Raw genomic sequence first — 21183 nt, 5'->3', positions numbered from 1 at the left:
CTCCTCTTAACCACCCTTCCCCAGCTCTTAGCCACAAGGCCTGATTCCTGCTCACCCCACTCTTAATAAGAGCTTGAGGGCTTCCCTGGTGGCGCAGTGGTTGAGTGTCCGCCTGCCGGTGCAGGGGACGCGGGTTCGTGCCCCGGTCCGGGAGGATCCCACGTGCCGCGGAGTGGCTGGGCCCGTGAGCCGTGGCCGCTGAGCCTGCGCGTCCGGAGCCTGTGCTCCGTAACGGGAGAGGCCACAGCGGTGAGAGGCCCGCGTACCGCAAAAAAAAATAAAAATAAAAAATAAGAGCTTGACCTTTTAAAGCAAAATTCCATGAATTAATACCCCCAGCAGCCGTCTACGGTAAGAGACCACAGAATTCTTTCCACAATGCCCACTTCTGCACTCAGGTGGGTAACTGAATACTATCATTTCAAGGGTAAAAGGGGTCTTCTAATCTCTCTGGAAGTGGAGGTGTCTGCAAAAGTAGCAAGTGGTGGCTAAGTAGTGCCTTCAAGCATACAAAGTGTAAAACCTCCGGCGTAAGCCAACCTGTCACTCTCCATGTTGCCTGTGAAGCTGTCCTGGCCTGGAGCATGTAAGCCACATCCCCTTGGCAGGAATCCCAAAGGCTTTAGCATCTGTGACTGCCCGGCATTTCCCAGGCTTCTTGCGTGAGCTACAAAGATGTCCCTTCGCTTACTGTCGAATGAAAATTATACTACTCCCCTGTCTTTCTGGGCTGTCATCTGCTCACATGCTCAGCTAATTTAATCCTGGAAGCACACTTCTCCAAGACGAGCCATACTTAAACAGGGCTTGCCTGCTCCCACATTTCTTTCCAACCTCCAGAAAATAGGTTTGATTTCAAAGCCAAGTGTTCAAAGAGAAGAAGAAGCTGTGTCTGGGAGAAGAGATGGAGCTGTTTGCCTTGAAAGCTTTCTTGTTAATTTGAGTTCCAGGCACTGTCCCCAGGTCTTTGGTGCCAACTAGAGAGAGCTCTTTCCTTCCTGAGAAAGTGAATACGGTATTTCCCAGTAAACCCTGAACCACTGCCCAAAACCTCAGATCTCAAGGCTTTCCTAAGGTTATGGTCACCAAAGCTAAAAAGAGTCATGGCAAGAACACAAAACTGCAATGATCAAAGGATGCTGGGGCCGGGGTTGAGGGGGTACCCAGGAGGCTTCACACAGACCAACATCGCCCTCTGCTGGGGGCAGTCCTGCCACAGCACCAACGAGCTTACCCACCACATTCTGAGCTCACACAACTAACACCCTTACCTCTCAAGCCTTCTTCCTCTGCCCTCCCGGGACCTAGACAGAATTCTTGTGCTTTTCGGCTACTTTCCTTTGACAGCCCTCCACCAAATTCCAGAATAGCCAAATGTTTACAAATAATGCATTTGGAAGCTGTTATCTGGAAACGTCCATACATTTTTGGTATTGAGGTGACCTTCATTCTGAAAACAATGTGCCTTAGAAACTCTTTGGATTGAGGGAGGATGTGAGGAGTAAGAGGAAACTTTTCAACAAAAATATGATAATGGGTGATTACGTCTCTGGTTTATTGAGGAGTATTGCTGCAGATCTGTCAGTTCCATTTTTCAAATTTATTTTATTTTATTTTATTTTTATTTTTTATTTTTGGGCTGCATTGGGTCTTCGTTGCTGTGCGTGGGCTTTCTCTAGTTGCAGCGAGCAGGGGCTACTCATTGCAGTGCGTGGGCTTCTCATTGCGGTGGTTTCTCCTGTTGAGGAGCATGGGTTCTAGGCGTGCGGGCTTCAGTAGTTGTGGCTTGTGGTCTCCAGAGCGCAGGCTCAGTAGTTGTGGCTCACGGGCTTAGTTGCTCCGCGGCATGTGGGATCTTCCCGGACCAGGGATCGAACCGGTGTCCCCTGCCAATTGGCAGGCAGATTCTTAACCACGGCGCCACCAGGGAAGCCCCTGTCGGTTCCATTTTTTCCTGGGAAATTCCGCCTTAATATTTTCAGAACTAATCTTATAGGTGATGAGGGGAAAGGTGATGGCAGGTAAACAAGGAAAAATCCTTCAAGGTTGTAGTGGAATTCACAATTAAAACCTAAAGTAGTGTGCCCATCGCAAAACCTATTTCAGGGAAAGATAAATCTACCATCCATACCTCTACACAGTTTGGCCTTAATGCTAGAAGCACTTGGAAGTAGAGAAGTCATTAGAAAATATGGAGTTGCCCCAATAAAAAAGACTAGATTTAGGGTCAGAAGACTTGAGATTTCTAGCTATCATTTAACATATCCGTAAGACTTGTTATTGCGTTCAAGGAATATCTGAACTCCTACTCTTTGCCAGACATCATAATAGGTCCTGGCTCACAACAGTGAACAAGACAAAGACAATCTGCCCTCTCCAAACTTGCGGTCTAGCGATGGCAACAACTGAACAAATACTATAGCTCTCTGGGGTCGGTGGTATAAAAGGATGAGTACGGGATGATCTGGAAGAGCTTGGCAAGGACGGATAACCCAGAGGGTCAAAGAAAATGGGTGCAAAAGCATTTAAAGAACTATACGAGTTAATTTTCCCCGATTTTTTGCTTTTTTATTGGGGAAAAACATACACAAAATTCACCATTTTGACGATTTTTAAGTTTGCAATTCGGTGGTATTAGGTACATTCACAGTGTTGAAAAAACATGACTATCTCTTTCCAGAATTTTTTCATAATCCCAAACATATTCATTAAAGAATAACTTCCGTTCCTCTCTTCCCCCAACCTCCGATAACCACTGTTCTATTTTCTGTCTCTGAATTTGACTATTCTAGATACCTCACCTAAGTGGAATCATACAACATTTGTCCTTTTGTGTCTGGTTTATTTCACATAGCATATGGTTTCCAAGGTTCTTCCATGTTATAGCGTCTGTCAGAATTTCATTTCTTTTTACAGGTGAGTAATATTCCATTACATAAATATATACTCATTGTATGAATATATCACATTTTATTTATCCCATCATGTATTAATGAGCATTGGGATTGTTTCTACATTTTGACTGTTGTGAATAATGCTATGAACAAGTATCTGAGTACTTGCTTTCAATGCTTTGGGGTCTAAACCTAGAAGTGGAATTGCTGGATCATATGGTAGTTCTGTGTTTAATTTTTTAAAGAGCTGCCACATGCTTCCCACAGTGGCTGCACCATTTTACATGCCCACCAGTAATGCACAAGGGTTCTAATTTCTCCACATCTTTGCTAACACTTATTATTCCCCTTTGTTGTTTTTTGTCATCTGTTATACTAGAGTTACCCACTTACTCAGGGGCCATATGCTGCTGTAAGTCATGAGAAGTGACCAGGACTGGAGAAGTCACTTACAGAAATCCTGTTGTCTCTTCACTGCCCGCCCCCACCTCCCAGCTGAAACTTCTTTCCTTGGAGAAGAGCATCCCCTCCTTTCTCATTGCCTGCTGAATGGGCAAATCTAGTAGAGTGATAGAACAATGCAAGAAAAGAGAGTTACTTTCACCAGCGTTACATCCCTAAGTACCAACCTTCTTCACCACGTGAGCACTGTCTTCTTTGGAGGTGCTGTGCTTGGAGAGTGGGGGCGGGGCAGACAGAATTGAGTTCTTATGCAAGAAAGAGGCATCTAGAAATTGACTTAAGAAGGAATCCAGAAGAATGTAGTCAAGTCAAAGGGGGTAAATCGAAACAAAACTCGGTGACTCACACAGATACAACCAGCCTACACTGCACCAAATGTTACCCCTACTGTCACCTGGGTTAATAGCACGGGGTTTTTCTCCACAAATAACTCTCCAACTATTTGTTGTCACTCAACAGTTTTTTTTTTTTCTTTTCATAGAGACCACCCTTGGTGTTCATTTTAACCTTACGTCCCCTTTAAAAAATGCTTAAGACCAAAGAAAAGAAGAACAAAATATAACAAAACATGAGGCAAGGTAAAAAACCATGCTCAAAATAAAATATATAACATTAAATGCTTTTATTATTAAAGAAAACTAAAACTGAAAGGAACTTAGTAGTCCTCTTAAATTAGGAAAATACAACAAAAACTATTTCAGAAGAGGAGGCGGAGATTTAATCAAGAAAAAGGCAAAAATCTATAAAATGTAAACATTTATTTTAGCAATATGATGTACAAGGCATACAAAAACTTGAAAGTACTTGCTAATATATATAAATATTTTACATGCTTGGCTGAGCTGCCATAGAATAAAGATCTGAAAGACTTGAGAAATGCAATGAACAAGCTTGAAGCGATGACCATACAGAGAACAATGTTAGGAGGAGGATACCCCTGATATGTCCTTTCCTGAGGGGGTGGATTCCACTGGAGTGACACCTCTGACCTCTCTCCAGTCCTGGCACACTCTTCGCTAAGGGATTAATTTGGCTCTTCGGAGTAGAAGGAAAAATGTCACATACAGATGCCAGGCGCTTCCTCTTCTCTTTCCCCTGGAACCAAGCTTCCAACAGGGACCACACGCTCTGCTTTGCTACTCGGCGCCGTCATTGACCACAACAGCCACCACCAATTATCCAAGAGGGCCACCTGAGCCCAGCACTCCCTGTGACCAGATGGAAAACGCTGCCTAAATCCGAGGTTTAGTGTCAGAACACTTACTTTCCCATGGACATAAGCCATATTTGCTAACATCAGCTCGGTCAGTAATAGGAATGATAGTTTGGACTCCATCTGTCAACTTTTTGTTTTACTTTTTTTTTTTTTTTTGTGGTACGCGGGCCTCTCACTGTTGTGGCCTCTCCCGTTGCGGAGCACAGGCTCGGGACGCGCACGCTCAGCAGCCATGGCTCACGGGCCCAGCAGCTCTGCGGCACGTGGGATCTTCCCGGACCGGGGCACGAACCCGTGTCCCCTGCATCGGCAGGCGGACTCTCAACCACTGCGCCACCAGGGAAGCCCCTGTTTTACTTTTTGATTGTTACCAGAACTCTTGTGGAAAAGTTAAGTACATATTGTTGGCAGCCCTCTAAAATCCAACAATAACTTGAAGAGGCACATTTTATGCAAATTCACATGGGACACATGAAAATGTACAACATGTAGGCACTAAAGCAAGTCTCAAAAAACTTCCAGGAACTGGTAACATACAAAATATACTCTCCTTCAATTAAAAAGTCACTTAACAGAAATCAGTAACTGTAAGAAAACAATTTTTAAACTAATTTCTGAAATTATAAAATAAAGCATTTATATATGATTGAAAGTTCAGAGAAGATATAATGGAAAATAAGAAAATGCTTAAGACTGAAGGATTAAATAAAGTGCATATCAAAACTTGTGGGATACAGCTAATGTGGTACTTAGAATAAATTCCTGATCTTAAATCTTTATATTAGAAAAGAACAAAGGTCAAAACGATGAAAAAAAAGATGAAACAAACACTAATAAGTTTAAAAAAGAACATCAGAATAAATATGGATAAAGTTGAAGGGCATAATAATTTAAGAGCAGCCATTAATGAAATAAGCAAAAGATAATAAAGAATTACTACAGCCGTTATGAAAAACAGTATGACTTTCCTCAAAAATTAAAAACTGAACTACCATACGATCCAGCAATCCCACTTCTGGGGATATATCTGAAAGAATGGAAATCATCATCTCGAAAGGATATCTACACACACAGGTTCATTGCTGTATTATTCACAACAGCCAAGATACGGAAACAACTTAAGTATTTGTCAGTGGAGGAATGGATAAAGAAAATGTGAGATAGATACAAACATATATATATATGTATGTATATATATATGTATGTATATATACACACACATATATATATATGAATGTTATTTAGCCATGAGAAAGAAGGAAATCCTACCATTCTGTGACAACCTACACAGACTGTGAAGACACTAGGCTAAGTGAGATAAGTCAGACAGAGAACAACAAACACTGTACGATATCACCTACATGTGTAATCTAAAAAAAATCTGAACTTGTGAAAACAGTAGAATGGTGGTTACCACTGGCTAGGAGGTGGGGAAGTTGGGGAGATGTTGTTTAAGGATATAAATTTACAGTCAGTAGATAGATACGTTTTGAAGATCTAATAAAGAACAGAGTGCTTATAATCAACCACACTGTATTATAAACTTCAAAGTTGCTGAGACTAAATCTTAACTGTTCTTAACATAAAAAAGAGATGATATACGTGACATGATAAAGGTACTAGCTAACACTACTGTAGTAATTACATTGTGATATATAAATGTATTAAACCAACACATTGTATACCTTAAACTCAGACAGTGTTATGTGTCAATTATATCTCAATTTTTAAAAAAATTTAATATAATGAAGATCAGCAAAGACAATAAAATAAAATCAGAAAATACCAATAAAATTCACAAATGTATAACAAGATAAAAAAGAGAAAGAGAGAACACCAAAACCACCACTACCACCACCAACAACAAAAGAAAATGTATAAAATATTAAGTATCTCTAGCTTGCTATAACTGGAGATATGGCAGATAATAATTATAGGTGAGTATTATCAAAAACTTCATGCCACTAAATTATGAGGCATAAAGAAAAGATATCAGTTTTAAGAAAATTATAGATTACTATCATTTATTGAAGAAGAAATAGAAATTATCAATGGTCCTATAACCATTTTAAATTGAACTTGTACTTAATCTTTCCATAATAAAAATACCAAGTCCAGATACATTTACAGGCAGGTTCTGCCTAAAATTCAAGAAAAAGAAAAACAAACTAATGGTACACAAATATTTCTAGATAATCTTTAAGGAAGAAAAACACATCAATTTATTTTAGGCAACTGGCATATCACTTATTCTAAAACTTCACAGGTTGGTACAAGTAGGAAAAATTATAGACGAATTTTAATTATGAATCTCAATGTAAAACTCCAAAGGCAAATGTTAGCAAATCAAATCAAGTAATGTATAATAGTATTAATGTAATGGCCAAATTAAATTTATCTCAGGAATGCAAGGTTAGTCCAATGTTATTGGAAAAATGCAGATTTGTCATACGGCAGAGTAATTCGTATCAGGTTAGCCATCATGCAGCTAACAATCATATATGCTGGGAAAATGTATTAAAAATTTCTAAATAATTGAAAGATCAGAGGAAATTATAATAGAAAATAGGAAAATACTTAAGACTGACTGAATGAGTCCCACTCGTATTATAGAAGATAATCTGCTTTACTTAAAGTCAACTGACTGATCTTAACCCCATCTACAAAATACCTACATCACAGTGTTCGATTGAGTGAGTACTGTAACCCAGCCACACTGACATACAAAAGTAACCAGCACATATGGCTTCTTATCTAAGGGCACTAAGGCCTTATGGTACGTGGCCTCTAGAACCCAAGCAGAAAATCTCAGTTTTTTTAACTTGAAAAGTCATGGGACAAAGTTCAAGTATTCCAGAGAAACTGGAAATTGAAAAGAAAAATCCAGGAATGGAGAAAACTGGAGAGGCACAAGCCCCCAAATCTGTGTATAAACTCCACTCAGTCCTCGGCTGACCCATGAATGGCACATGCATGAAGAGGTTCAGTGAGTCCAGCAGAAAGCAACAGATGAAGACAAAACCGAGGAGACAATTCACCTGTCGCCCCCTACAATGAACGCAGAATTTGAAATTTGAATCGCACTAAATTAGAAATACTTAGAAACACCTTGGGCTTCCGCTGAAATCCCAGAAGTATCATATTTAGAAATAAAGGCTACATCCCAGAACTAAGACTGTCACCATAGGACTGAGAGCAAATACAAAACAGAACTGCTAACAAAGTGTAAAACTAGGCCTCCAAAATTTCAAGGTAATTAGCCAGTTATTTAACTGCCTGTTAGAGCAAAAATAATCACTCTTCAGAGGAACATTAAAGAATTCAGAGACCCTAAAACATAACATTTACAATATTCAAAATATAATGAAAATTGTATCAGATATGGGGAAAAAAGAAACAAGAAATATGACCCACTGTTATGAGAAAAAGTAGTGAACAGAAATAGAACCCAAGATAACCCAGATAACAAGAACTTGAAAATAGATAACAAGAACTTTAATGCTATTATTATTCAAGATTTCAAAGAAAAAGATGGATATAAAGAATGAACAGATGGGGGAATGTGCCAGAGAAATGGAAACCACACACACAAAAATGAACTAAATGGAAACTCTAGAACAGAAAAGTACACTATCTGGAAAAACAACAACAACAAAGGACTGGACTGTCTTAACACTAGACTGAAAACTTCAGAAGAAAGTATCAGTGAACTTGAGGACAGAAATATAAAAATGTTTTGAAAGTAAAGAACAGGAAAAACAAAAAGATTTAGAAATGAAATGATTCAGTTATCTATGGGAAAACATTTAATGGTTGAACATACGTGTAATCAGAGATGGGCCAAAAGAAGAGGCAATAAGGCAATAAAAACATACCTGAAGAAATAATGGTCTATATATCCTATATGTTATTTTTTTAAGAGCATTAACTGACAAATCCAAGATGATCAAAGAAGTTCAAGAAGGCTAAATACAAAGAAAACCAAAACTGGATGCCTTATTATAACACGACTATATAAATATGGAGAAAGCTGTGCATGCGAAGTACACCCCATGTCATTATTCTCAGGAAGTATGAGCAGGGTAGGCGAAGGCAGAGCACAGAGGAGGAAAGGGCATTAAAACATGTATCCAAAACACATACATTAACATAATCCCATTTATTTAAATTAATGTGTAGTACATATTGAAAAAAAAATGCATGTAAGGATGGTCACCAAAATATTAATGGTGGGTATTTCAGTGTGACCTTTCCTTTCTCTTAATACCTTATAAACTAATGGATTTATTATAATGATCATGTCATATTCATCTAATTAGGATTTTTTACATTTTTACACATTAAAAAAGAAAGCTTAAGTCAAAGGCCTACATTTTCACCAACCCCAATGATAATCCTGCATAATGTTTTTCCCCATCTATTCATTATAAAGCAGCACACACAGACGCTTTGGTCTAGAATTCATGTGTACAACATAAAGAAATCCAGGAGTAGAGATCATATACTGTTTAGGACTTGGATCAGGGTCACAGTGAAATAAAGACTACAAAAAGAGTAGATTTAGAGAGGAGAATTGGAAGTTTGCTTTGGAGCATGTCATGCTTGAACTGCCTGACATATATGCAAATTGAGGTGTTGAGTAGCAGCTGGACAAGAGAATGAAGTTAAAATGATAAGCCCAGTTGGATATCAAACTATGGAGCCAATAATATATGGATATTATGTAAAGACTGGATGGGGTCATAAGAGAAAAATGCAGATACAATAGAAAAGAAAGGCAAGCACATGGCCCTGCAGCATACTGAGTTACAGGGATGAGGCAATAAAGAGGCACTAGCAAAGGAGGTAAAGATCGGTCAATAACGTAGGAGAAAAGTCAAGATTGTGGTGACTTAGAAGGTAAAGAAATTTCTGTAAAGAAAAAAAAGTGATCAACCATGTCAAACGTTTCTGATAGGTCAGGTAAGATGATGACTGACCACTGAACATGGGATTTAGCAACACGGAGTTCTTTGGTGACCTTAGGAAGATCCGCTTTAGAGGAGTGACAAGGTCAGATGCCTCGGCTAAAATGAAATTAAGAGAGGTTTATAGGAGAGAAACATGAGGAAAATAAAGATAACTCTCAAAACATTTGGCTGTAAAGGAGAAAAATGTTTGAAGGCAAGGAGGTTGAAAACTGAGCATCTAGGACAATGGTTCTTCATGGAGAGCAACTTTGCCCCCCAGCCAGGGGACATCTGCCAATATCTGGAAACATTTTTGGTGGTTACAACTGAGGCTGTGAATGGTAAGAGGCAGGGATATGTAGGAATCTTGCACCCTCTCTCCACCCTCCTGCCAACTGAAGGAGGCATGGAAACTATGAGAGGGGCATTATTATTCCAAGAGTACAGAACTCCCTCTTGATTTGCCCAGAGAACAGAACTAGAGCCAGTGAGTGAGTTTACGAGAGGCAGATTTTAGAATTAGTCAAGGAAGAACTTTCAATCAACTAGTGCTTTTCAAAGAGAAAATGGGTTGGTTTTGGTTGTGAGGTCCCTGTCAATGGGAGCAATCAAACAAAAATGGGTGACATATTTTAAAGAATATTTTTGCACTTGATAGGATCTGGGCTAGACAAGCTCCAGAATTGCTTCCCAAATTTAGAACCCAGATATGTTCAGACCTGAGACAAAGACACCAGCTAGACTTGATAATCTTGATCTATCTACCATTCTGCTTCATCCTCTCATGGTTCCTGTAACATTCCATCATGCAACCTGCTGGGCATCATCTCCCCTGGCTCAGTATACTGCCACGCTGCTAGTCCCTTACTGTTTAGAACTTTATTATTAAAGTTCCAAACATTCCCAAATTTCCCTGTAAGAGCTCCACTATTGCCTTTGAGCATGTTTTCATTTCCAAAGCAATTCACAGAGATAGCCATTATATTTTTAATATACCTAGTACCTCACATTTACTTCTAAACCAATATGCCTTCTCCAAATTAAATATCAACCCTTGATGGTGTAAGAAATTGTTTAAATAGCCAGTTTCTAAGTAATTTAAAATCATAGCAGTACCTTCATTTCCTAAGTCACGGGGCATGTGCTACTAAAGGCACAGAGATGTACTCATCAACTCTATGTGGACTCTGCGTCTGTATATGCCAGAAGTATTTATTTAGAGTATTTCAGCCTCATCCCTTCATTCTCTACATCAGCTCAGAGGTCACACCAAAAAAACATGGATATATTTCAACACTCTCCTCATCCCAATCACTAGTAAAGAGATTGAATTAGTAATCAAAAACATCCCAACAAAGAAAAGTCCAGAACTAAATGGCTTTACTGGTGAATTCTACCAAACATTTAAGGAAGAATTAATACCAATTCTTCCCAAACTCTTCCAAAAAAATAGAAGAGGAAGAAACACTTTCAAATTCATTTAATGAGGCCAGCTTTACCCTGATAACAAAGCCAAACAAGGACACTATAATAAAATAGAATTACAGGCCAACATCCTGGATGAACACTGATGTTAAAAACTTCAACAAAATATTAGCAAACAGAATTCAACAGTATGTTAAAAGGATCATACACAATGACAAAGTGGGATTTATACCTGGGATGCAATGATGATTCAACATACACAAATTAATAAATGTAACACATTACATTAATAGAATAAAATATAAAATCATAATCATCTCTATAGATGCAGAAAAAGCACTTGAAAAAATTCAATATCCTCTTATGAGAAAAACTCTCAACAATTTGGTAGAGAAGGAACGTATCTCAACATAATAAAGGCCATATATGACAAGCCCACAGCTAACATCACACTCAACAGTGAAAAGCTGAGTATCCTTAACATACAATAAAAGCATTTCCTGTAAGATCAGGGAAAAGACAAGAATGTCCATTTTCACCACTTCTATTCAACATAATACTAGAAGTTTGTTCCTAGCCAGAGCAATTAGGGAAGAAAATGAAATAAAAGTCATCCAAATCAAAAAGGAAGAAGTAAAATTGTTTCTGTTTGCAGATGACATGATATTACATATAGAAAAGCCTAAAGACTACACCAAAAAAAAAACAACTGTAAGAACTAATAAACAAATTCAGTAAAGTTGCAGGATACAAAATCAATGTACAAAAATCTATACACTAACAACTAACTATCAGAAAGAGAAATTAAGAAAACAATCCCATATACAATAGCATCAAAACACAATAAAATACTTAGGAATAAATTTAACCAAGGATGTGAGAGATCTGTATACTGAAAACTATAAGACGTTGATGAAAGAAATTAAAGAAGACACAAATAAACAGAAAGACATTCTGTGCTCATGGACTGGAAGAATTAATATTGTTAAAATGTCCATACTACTCAGAGCCATGTACAAATTCAACGCAATCCCTATCAAAATTCCAATAGCATTTTTCACAGAAATAGATAAAACAATCTTAAAATCTGTATGGAACCACAAAAGACCCCAAACAGCCAAAGAAATCTTGAGGAAGATAAACAAAGTTGGAGGCATCATACTTTCTGATTTTAAACTCTATTGCAAATCTTTAGTAACCAAAACAATATGGTATTGGCATTAAAACAGACATATAGATCAATGGGACAGAACAGAAAGCCCAGAAATAACTCATGAGTATATGGTCAATTAAAACTTAACAAAGGAGCCAAGAACATGCAATGCAATGGGGAAAAGGTAGTCTATTTAATAAACAATGTTGAGAAAACTGGATATCCACATGCAAAAGAATGAAACTGGACCCCTATATTACACCACTCACAAAAATAACTCAAAATGGATTAAAGACTTGAATGTAAGACCTGAAACTATAAAACTCCTAGAAGAAAACATAGGGGAAAATCTCCATGACATTGGTCTTGGAAATAATTTTTTGGATTTGACACCAAAAGCAAGAATAAACAAGTGGGACTACATCAAATTAAAAAGATTCTCCACAGCAAAGGAAAGCATTGACAAAATGAAAAGGCAACCGATGGAATTGGAGAAAACATTTGCAAACCACATATCTGAAAAGAGGTTAATATCCAAGATATATAAGGAACTCATATAGCTCAATACCAAAACACCAAAAAGCCCAATTGAAAATGGGAAACCCACATGAACAGACATTTTCCCAAAGAAGATATACAAATGGTCAATAGGTACATGAAAAAGTTCTCATCACTAATCATCAGGGAAGTACCAAAAAAAAAAAAAAAGAGATATATCACCTCACATCTATTAGGATGTCTATTATCAAAAAGACAAGAGATTACAAATGCTGGCAAAGATGTGGAGAATAGTGAACGCTTGTACACTGCTGGTAGGAATATAAACAGGTACAGCCGCTATGGAAAGCAGTATGGAGGTTCCACAAGGAATTAAAAAGAGAACTGCCACATGATCCAGCAACCCCACTTCCGGACATATATCTAAAGGAAGAAAAATCATTATCTCAAAGACATCTGTACTCCCATGTTCACTGTAGCGTTATTCACAACAGCCAAGGTAAGGAAACAACCTAAGTGTCCATCAAAGGATAAACAGGTAAAGAAAATGTGATACATACACACACGCATGCACTCCTGCACACACACACACACACACACACACACACACACAGTGGAATATTATTGAGCCTTTAAAAAGAAGGAAATCCTGCCATTTGTGAAACATGGATAAACCTGGAGGACATTATGCTAAATGAAATAAGGCAGACAGAGAAAGATCAATACTTCATAATAACAAATATATGGACTCTAAAAACACATTTTTTTTGAACTAATAGAAACAGAGAGTAGAATGGTGGTTGTCAGGGGTTGGGGATGGAGGAAATAGGGAGAGGTTGGTAAAAGCGCAAAAAATTTCAGTCATAAGGTGAATAAGTTCTGAGGATCTAATGTATAACACAGTTATTGTGGTTGATAATACCGCATTGTATAATTGAAATTATGCTAAGAGGATAGAATTTGTGTTCTCACCCCTCCAAAAGAGGTAAATATGTGAGGTGTTAATTAACTTGTTAGTAGAAATCCTTTCACAGTGTATTTGTGTATCAAAGAATCACACTGTACACTTTAAATATATTGTAATTTTGTGCCATTTTACCTCAATAAAGCTAGGGAAAAAGTAATGAGTGTGCATTATAGTACTTATAAATAGAGGCAAATATGTGACAAAAAAATAGCACAAATGACTGGGTGGAAAAAGTATTTAGGAATCTTAATCTGTAAAGTGTTACAGTATCATTTTAAAGGTATACTGTGAAAAGGTAAAGATGTATATTATAAACCATACAGCAATCACTAATGAAAACACAGGGTTTTTTTTACCTAATTAGTAAAAAAAAAAAAAAAAAAAAAAAAAATGGAGGTAACATGGAAACTTAAAAATATTCTAATTCCATGTTATAACAGGAGAGTTGTGCATTTTCAGCAAAGCCCATATGCTTCAAAAGCCTAAAATATTTACCAACTGGCCCTTTACAGAAATGATTTGTTGACTCTTGGTCTATACGTTCCTATTTAAGTCAAAGATTCTCAAACTGGACTTCAGAAAAATAGTTAAATGTGATATGCAAGAAACCCCCCTTAAATATGAAGACCTGGGTAAGTTAAAAGTGGAAGACGGGAGCAGTTATGTCATATAAACATTAACTGTAAGCAAGCTGGGAAGGCTGAGGCAACGTGAGAGGAGGCAGACTTCATAACAAGTATTCCCGCCAGAGGTAGCAAGTCAGGATAAAGTGATTCATTCATGTAAAAATAGCAATTTTAAGTGTGTCTGCGTCTAATAACAGATTCAAAATATATGAAGCAAAAACAACTGAAATGAGAAACAGACAAATCCACAATTACGATAAGAGGTTTCAATACTCCTCGATCAGTAATTGATAGACAAGACAGACAGAAAATTAGTCAGCATAAAGAGGACTTGAACAGCAGTATCAACAAACTCGACATAATTGGTATTAATGAATATCACATCCCCAAACAGCAGAGTACATATTCATGTGTTGCCAGAACATACACCAATATTAGCTTCAGTCAGCACAGTTATCAGTAGCAGATACTTGTAGTTCAAAAGGGCCCTTGGGGTTTACAGACAGCAAGACTGTGATTTCCTTTTCACTTCCTGGAATTCTGTATCGTTTCTGTTGTATAACATGGGGGCAACTGGAAGCCTCATTGGCGGTCTGTTGTATCAACTATCATTTCTCTAAAAGTGACTCTTTCCATGGGACAATCCCCCTTGAATTTTATGAGGGTTCATAGCACAAGCATGTAAAACATCAATACTTATTATACATTTAGCAGTAGGAGCGATAAAATGGTGCACAACGGCGGTCCAAACAGCCCCAGCCAGGTGGTTATGGCACCTTCTGTCATAAGCAGCAAAGAAGACAGTCTCTCCCTCTCTCTTCCCCATCTCCTCCACCAAGGAGTGAGAAGTAGACATGCTATGGCCGCGTACCTACCTGGCTGCCTATGTGACAGCTACAGGAGCTGCTCGGTTTGGGGATAAAGAAGCCCTGCGGTCTGGCACACTCAGCAGGAACGTTCAGGGATGCTCAGTGCCCGTGGGAGACTGCCTGTCCTAACATAGAGTAATAAAGGAAGCAGCTATTGATGTGAGAACTGATAGGCAAATAGGCCGATGGAACAAAAGAGCAAACTCAGAGAAGACCATGTATAGGTGAGAATTTAATATATGATAAATACAGAAATACAGCACCATGAATCACAGGTGAAAGGGTGGGTTGTTTTATATATAATATTAAGGAGAAACTAAAATTGTATCCCTAAATAGCATCACATATAAAGGTAGAATCCAGATAGATTAATGAAAGATAAAATAGAAAATCAATAGAAGAAAGTGTCAGAATTGATAGTTGTGATTTAGAGGTGGGGAAGAATTCTTTTTAAAATACTTGAAAAGCAGAAATCCTCAGGCATAAGTGCGTTAAGTATAATTACATCAAAACTAATTATTTTTGTTTAATAGAGAAGAATATGGATAGCGTTAACAGAGAAATGACAGATTGTAAGAAAATGTTTGCAATATCTAAAACTGACAATGTACAAATATACAAGAAATTCCTTTAAGTCCACAAGAGACAGATAACCCAAGAGAAAAAAACGGGCAAAAATATGAACAGGTGATTAAAACAGAATGAACCGCAAGAACTAATAAGCCAGTCAAGAGATGTTCACTCTGAGTGGGAATCACAGGCACAAAGGAAAACTATCATGAAATATCATTGTACCTCTGTTAACGTGGATAAAATGTAAAACTGGGCAATCCCAACTATTGGTGGAACACAGGGATATAAGAACCAACTTGTACTCCTGCAGAGAGAAGAATGGTGAAGCATTCTCGAGAGCTACCTGTGGGCATTTACTCAAACCAAGTTTACACACACGTCGTGACCCAGCAATTACACTCCCAGGAATGTAGCGAATTCTTCCATAGACCCACAAGCAACATACAGAAAAATGTCCATCATCACCTCGCTTATTGTGATAGGGATTCAGAGCAATCTGAGTGTCCGTCACCAACCGAGGGGACAGATCAGGTCTGGTGGATACACACGGAGTTTTAGGAAACTTTAGAAAGAATGGACTAGATGTTCACGGGGCCCCATGGTTGGCACTGCATTGCTAAGTTAAAGAAGTAAGATGAGGTCTATAATTTAGGATGATTTCCTTAAATTAAAAAAAAAAAAACAGGCACCCAAAGCAAAACCTATTTTGTAAGACTACATATAATCAAATGACACATATGAAAATATATTCATATGTCTGCCAATGGTGAATGAAAACAATGAAAGTTGATCATGTGGACAGGTAAGGGAAAAAAAGACAGAGGAAGAGAAAGAAGGAAGGAAGGGAGGGAGAGACGAAAGGAAGGAGGGAGGGAAGGAGAGGAGAGGGGAGAGGAAAAATGAAAAAGAAAGGGGGGAAGGAAGGAAGAAAAGTCAAAGAAAGAAAGTTCTTTTTCTTTTGAAATAGTTTGAGGGAAATGGACTCAAATAGAGGTAACAACATAAGGAAAAGCACACAGGCAGGAAAGCGTAAGCCTGCAAAAACAAAGGCAAATAACCCAGTTTGGATGGGACATCGGCGTGTTTCAAGAGGCGCAGCCGAAGATTAGCCTGGAAGGGTAAGTTGGTAAGCTGAATTTGGTCTATTTTTATTCGTTTTTATCTGAAAACTAAGATATATTCTTTACTCGTCTATAATATATGGATTGACCCTGGAACTCAGGCTCACAATTGAAGATATTTGTGATCCACATGAAAGAAAATTTTCAAAAAGAGCCAAATTCTGTCATTTCTCCTAAACTCTATCCTAATTCTCTTCTGTCTCAGTGCAGCTAATGTCTATGGCACTTCCTATGGCTCTGTGATGTCATTTCCTTTTGTAGCTATTAGTTCCCTGCAGTGTTTGCGCTTTACTCAACACAGGCTGTCTGATAACAGATGTGATTCCCAGCTGTGTCTATACACCAACCACAGAGCGTTCATTAATAACAATTATTAAGTACTTTATGATACAAATTGCGCCTGTAGCAATAGAGAAAACATCCAGCCATTTGTTTTATGGCCTCTTGTCAGGGTGAACTATAAATCCCCATTATCTCAATATTATCAGCACTGGAAAACGGATCTAAGCATGAGTCATAAATAAAACTACCAAACAGCTCAATCATTCTGGAAAGAACAGAGGATAAATTAACACTTGACGATGTAATGTTATATATGAACTTAAATAATAGCTCAAGCCTTCCTGTCGGCTAGTTATGCGAATTATTATTTTTAAGACTTACATTGGTAGTTGCATGGCTGGCATATTCATTTAGGCACACAATTAGAGTTCAATAAATATGCAGACCAGACACGGCCCTCCCATAACGCAACAGCTCCACTAATGATGTATGAAGAACAGTGCAAATGAAGAGAGAAAATTTCAACTGAGAGAATGTCTCTTAGGATTACAGGGAGTAGGGGAAAAAAATCACATTTTCTCTGAATACTGCATCTCATAGGAGAAATCATTCAATTTGGGAAGATGGATAGCAGAGGAACCACAAAAACTGTATGCATTACTGGTTCCTGGGTGGTAGTCCAATGGATTTGCAGTCAATCGTAAACATATTCATTTAGTTACCGCTCTGTTTTGGGTCCAAGCTGTCTTAAGTGACGAAGACAGAACAGAAAGATATAAACGGAACACATGAATGTAAGTTTTGAAAGAAAAATAGCCAATGGCCTCTCTAGGAACCAAAGACATGCAAATGAAAACCATGAGATAGTTTTCATGTTTTAAAAGTTAATTCCCAGTATTGGGGAGGAGACAGTGAAATAGGAAATCCAATCATTTGCTAAAAGGCATCCGAAGGGGTTCAAAGCTAGACGGCCATTGGGCAACATCTACCAAGGGCTCTAAAAGTGTCCATTACTTTTTTAAAATTAAGGTATAATTGACACACAACATTACATGAGTTTCAGCTACAACACATGGTGATTTGACGTTTGTATAAACTGTGAAATGATCACCATCTAGTGAACATCCAAATATACAGAACATTTCACGAATGGGCATGTCATCCTTGCACAAGAGCCATGCTAATCTCTGTATTGTTCCAATTTTAGTAGACGTGCTGCCAAAGTGGGCACCAGTGTCCACCTACCTCTGACCAGTAAAAGATTCTAATTCTGAAAAATTTATCAAGTAGCAAGTTAGCGCCATTTATAATGGCTAAAAAAGAAATAGCAAATGATAAGATTCACTAGAGGAATGGCAGAATAGCTAAAATAAAAGTCTGTAAGGAAAGGGTTAAATAACTCATGGTTCACCCATATGATGAACTACTGTGTTGCCCTCAGCAATTATTTTGAGAAGATTATTTAATATGAAAGTGTCCACCGAGCACTTTAAATATGTTGTAAAATGTTACGTATATTATAATTTCAATTTTTAGAACATTATGAAGTTTTTACACACGTTTATACATGCACCCATATAAAAGGCTAGAAGAAACACCCTAAAATAGTAAAAGTTCTTTTCCACTTGATGGTACTATGAATATTTATCATCTTAATAATTTTCTATATTTCTAAAAATTTTTTTCAGCAGGACAGAGCATTTACAGCACATCTGGCTAGTAAGGATTTCCATTCACATTTTTTCCCAGGCCCTCTATAACCTGTATCCAATGGACCTGTCCAACCTGTCTTTCACAAAGTTTAACATAAAACTGGTCAAACGCATTTTCTCACTGCCCCCAAATCATGCTCTGCTTTCCAAATCAGCCTTCATTCAAGTTCCATTTCACATGTGTGCTCAAGGCAACAAAACGATATGAACAGCATGAAAGCTGGGATCTTCCTGAACTCAGCCTCTACCTGGAATCACACAGAAGCAGAAATACCTCACCCATCAAAAGTCAATACAAACCCCCACCAAAAAAGCAAAACAAAATAATCTTTTCCTTACATCTCTTCGAGCACATCAAAAGGAGATCCAACCCTCACCTACACCCACGCCACTCAGAGCGCACTGTGCCTCCCCGTAGCTCCCGCAGGTCCCAGCTACGCCAGGTCTCTTCCCCACCCCCGCACAACTCGCCGCCTTCTAATTTCCTCTTCTCTAAGATTCATCTGACCTCTTAGCGTGTGTCCTCTCTCTTTCCCACATCACATCTTTTGCCTCTGACCAGTCTCCAGATTGGCAAAGCAGAACTATGAGGCGGTGAGCCTCTGTTTCCATGTTCTGCAAAGAAGGTAAAACAATAAACCCTGTCCTACCATATCTTAAGATGTAGGTTCAAATATTTTAAAACTGGAGAGCACTGTACCTGTCGTGACTATCATACCTCTTTTTTCTCATTCATGCAATAAGCCTTACTAGTATGCAACCAGTACTCTGCCAGCACTCTGGAAGCTATACTTGATTATTCTCTCTGTATGCCTTCCTTAACTGAATCCATAGTTAATTCAACTTTTTCCTCCAAAATACACCTCAAGTCACCCATGGTTCTTCGTGTCCATTAGCACCAATCTCACCCAAGCACCCGTGCTCTCTCACTTAGACTACTGAATTGACCCCTGACTTACCTTCCCATCTACTCTAACCCCATCTACCATATTACCTACCCCTACAGGAGCCGAACATTTTCTTAAGCAAAAGTAATCATTTCCAAGAGTCAGAATGTCCATTGGTTTCTTTAACAGACATGATAGGTCCAGTTATTTGGGAAGCACATGCATAATGAAACTCATACATAATGGCATAAGAGTACAAAAGAGAAACTAGAACCCATGAAAGGGATACTTACTTGGCAGAGAACTCTGCAGCTGTGTGCAGTGGGAAGAGAGAAGTCTACGGAGAGCCCCCTCTGTGCGTTTCCTCCTTGGATGTGTGACATACAGGAGATGCCTATCAAAGCAATTCATTGAATACATTGAAATTGAAAAATTGCTTATTCAACTAAACAAAAGACATTTGAACACATTTAAATTGTTTTTCCCATGGAAGACTGCACTAGTGATGTTAGTAAACCAGGCGTGCACTCCGTTTGAACTCAGTACCTCAACAGCTTCTTACTGAGCTTAGAATAACATCTTCGCTCCTTACCACTGACCTCCAAGACCGTGCATGACATGGCCCCTTCCTTCTCTCCAGCCAATCTCTCCATGACTTATTATGCTTGCTGACTTGTTATTTCTTTACTGTCTCAGCTCTTTCCTGTATTTGTTTGGTGCCATTCCATCCGCCCTGTTCTTCACCTGAATAATTTCCACAGGAATTCAACCATGTTGAAGCATGTATGTCAAACTGATGTTAGGATTTGACAGGAATGTATTTGCATACATAGCTGAGGAGGCTCCTGGGACAATGCTCCTATTAGGGTAGGAAGCACCCAGCTACTGAAATGAGCTCAACACATCAGCACTATTCATGGAAATAAAAAAGTGATTCTGAGACTGGCATGGGTCTATTGCTAGTATTTGTTTCATTTCAATCCCATGGACTGAGAGACCTGTAATTTAAAGATTGTTGTGAAAAATTAGTAATGGCTTTTTCTCTTCTGAGAAACAGGTTCACTATATAAAGAAAAATAAGTTGAATCCCTACTGTGTTAGGTACTGTTAGTCGCTTGTTCAATGCTCACTTCCCCCTTCTTCTTTGCTGACTGAACTTTGATTTTCTTCGGGGTGTCACTGTGTCAGGCTACATGCAGGCTACATACATCCTCCCTGAAAGCTCATAGCGTCTGGGTGGCTAATGACACACATGCAGGACGTTCCTGGGAGACATTATGTTTTTTTGGGGGGATGGAATGGATGTACCTGACAAAGCCTTTCCCCCTTTCCCATGCTTTCCTCCCTTGAATGTTGGACATGATGTCTGGATCCCCAGCAGCCATCTGCTAACCATGAAATGACAAACATGAAGCAAAGGTCAAGAGATTCACAGAGATGTTGGCCTGATGCCACCAAGCTCCTGAACAACTCTATCATGTAGTTATTTTCAATTCTCCATGACCCTCCCCCGTTTATTCTTGAGAGAATCAAACATGTTCATGAAGTC

General features: G+C 38.5%; 1 long non-coding RNA gene and 1 other non-coding gene across 2 annotated transcripts in view; both read right to left on the bottom strand.

Moving 5' to 3' along the window:
• Positions 1-21183, bottom strand: part of LOC136794546 (uncharacterized) — a 90905-nt gene that overhangs the window by 25841 nt on the left and 43881 nt on the right. The window contains exon 2 of the long non-coding RNA XR_010841529.1: positions 19928-20028. This is a non-coding gene — a long non-coding RNA (uncharacterized lncRNA). The remainder of the gene's footprint in view (positions 1-19927; positions 20029-21183) is intronic.
• Positions 18163-18266, bottom strand: LOC131760717 (U6 spliceosomal RNA). Its single transcript, XR_009336815.1, has one exon. It is a non-coding gene; the product is annotated as a U6 spliceosomal RNA (small nuclear RNA).

This window comes from Kogia breviceps, chromosome 7, assembly GCF_026419965.1.
Source record: "Kogia breviceps isolate mKogBre1 chromosome 7, mKogBre1 haplotype 1, whole genome shotgun sequence".
In the NCBI taxonomy this organism is placed as follows: Eukaryota; Metazoa; Chordata; class Mammalia; order Artiodactyla; family Physeteridae; genus Kogia; species Kogia breviceps.
This window is presented reverse-complemented; position numbering and strand designations above follow the sequence as displayed.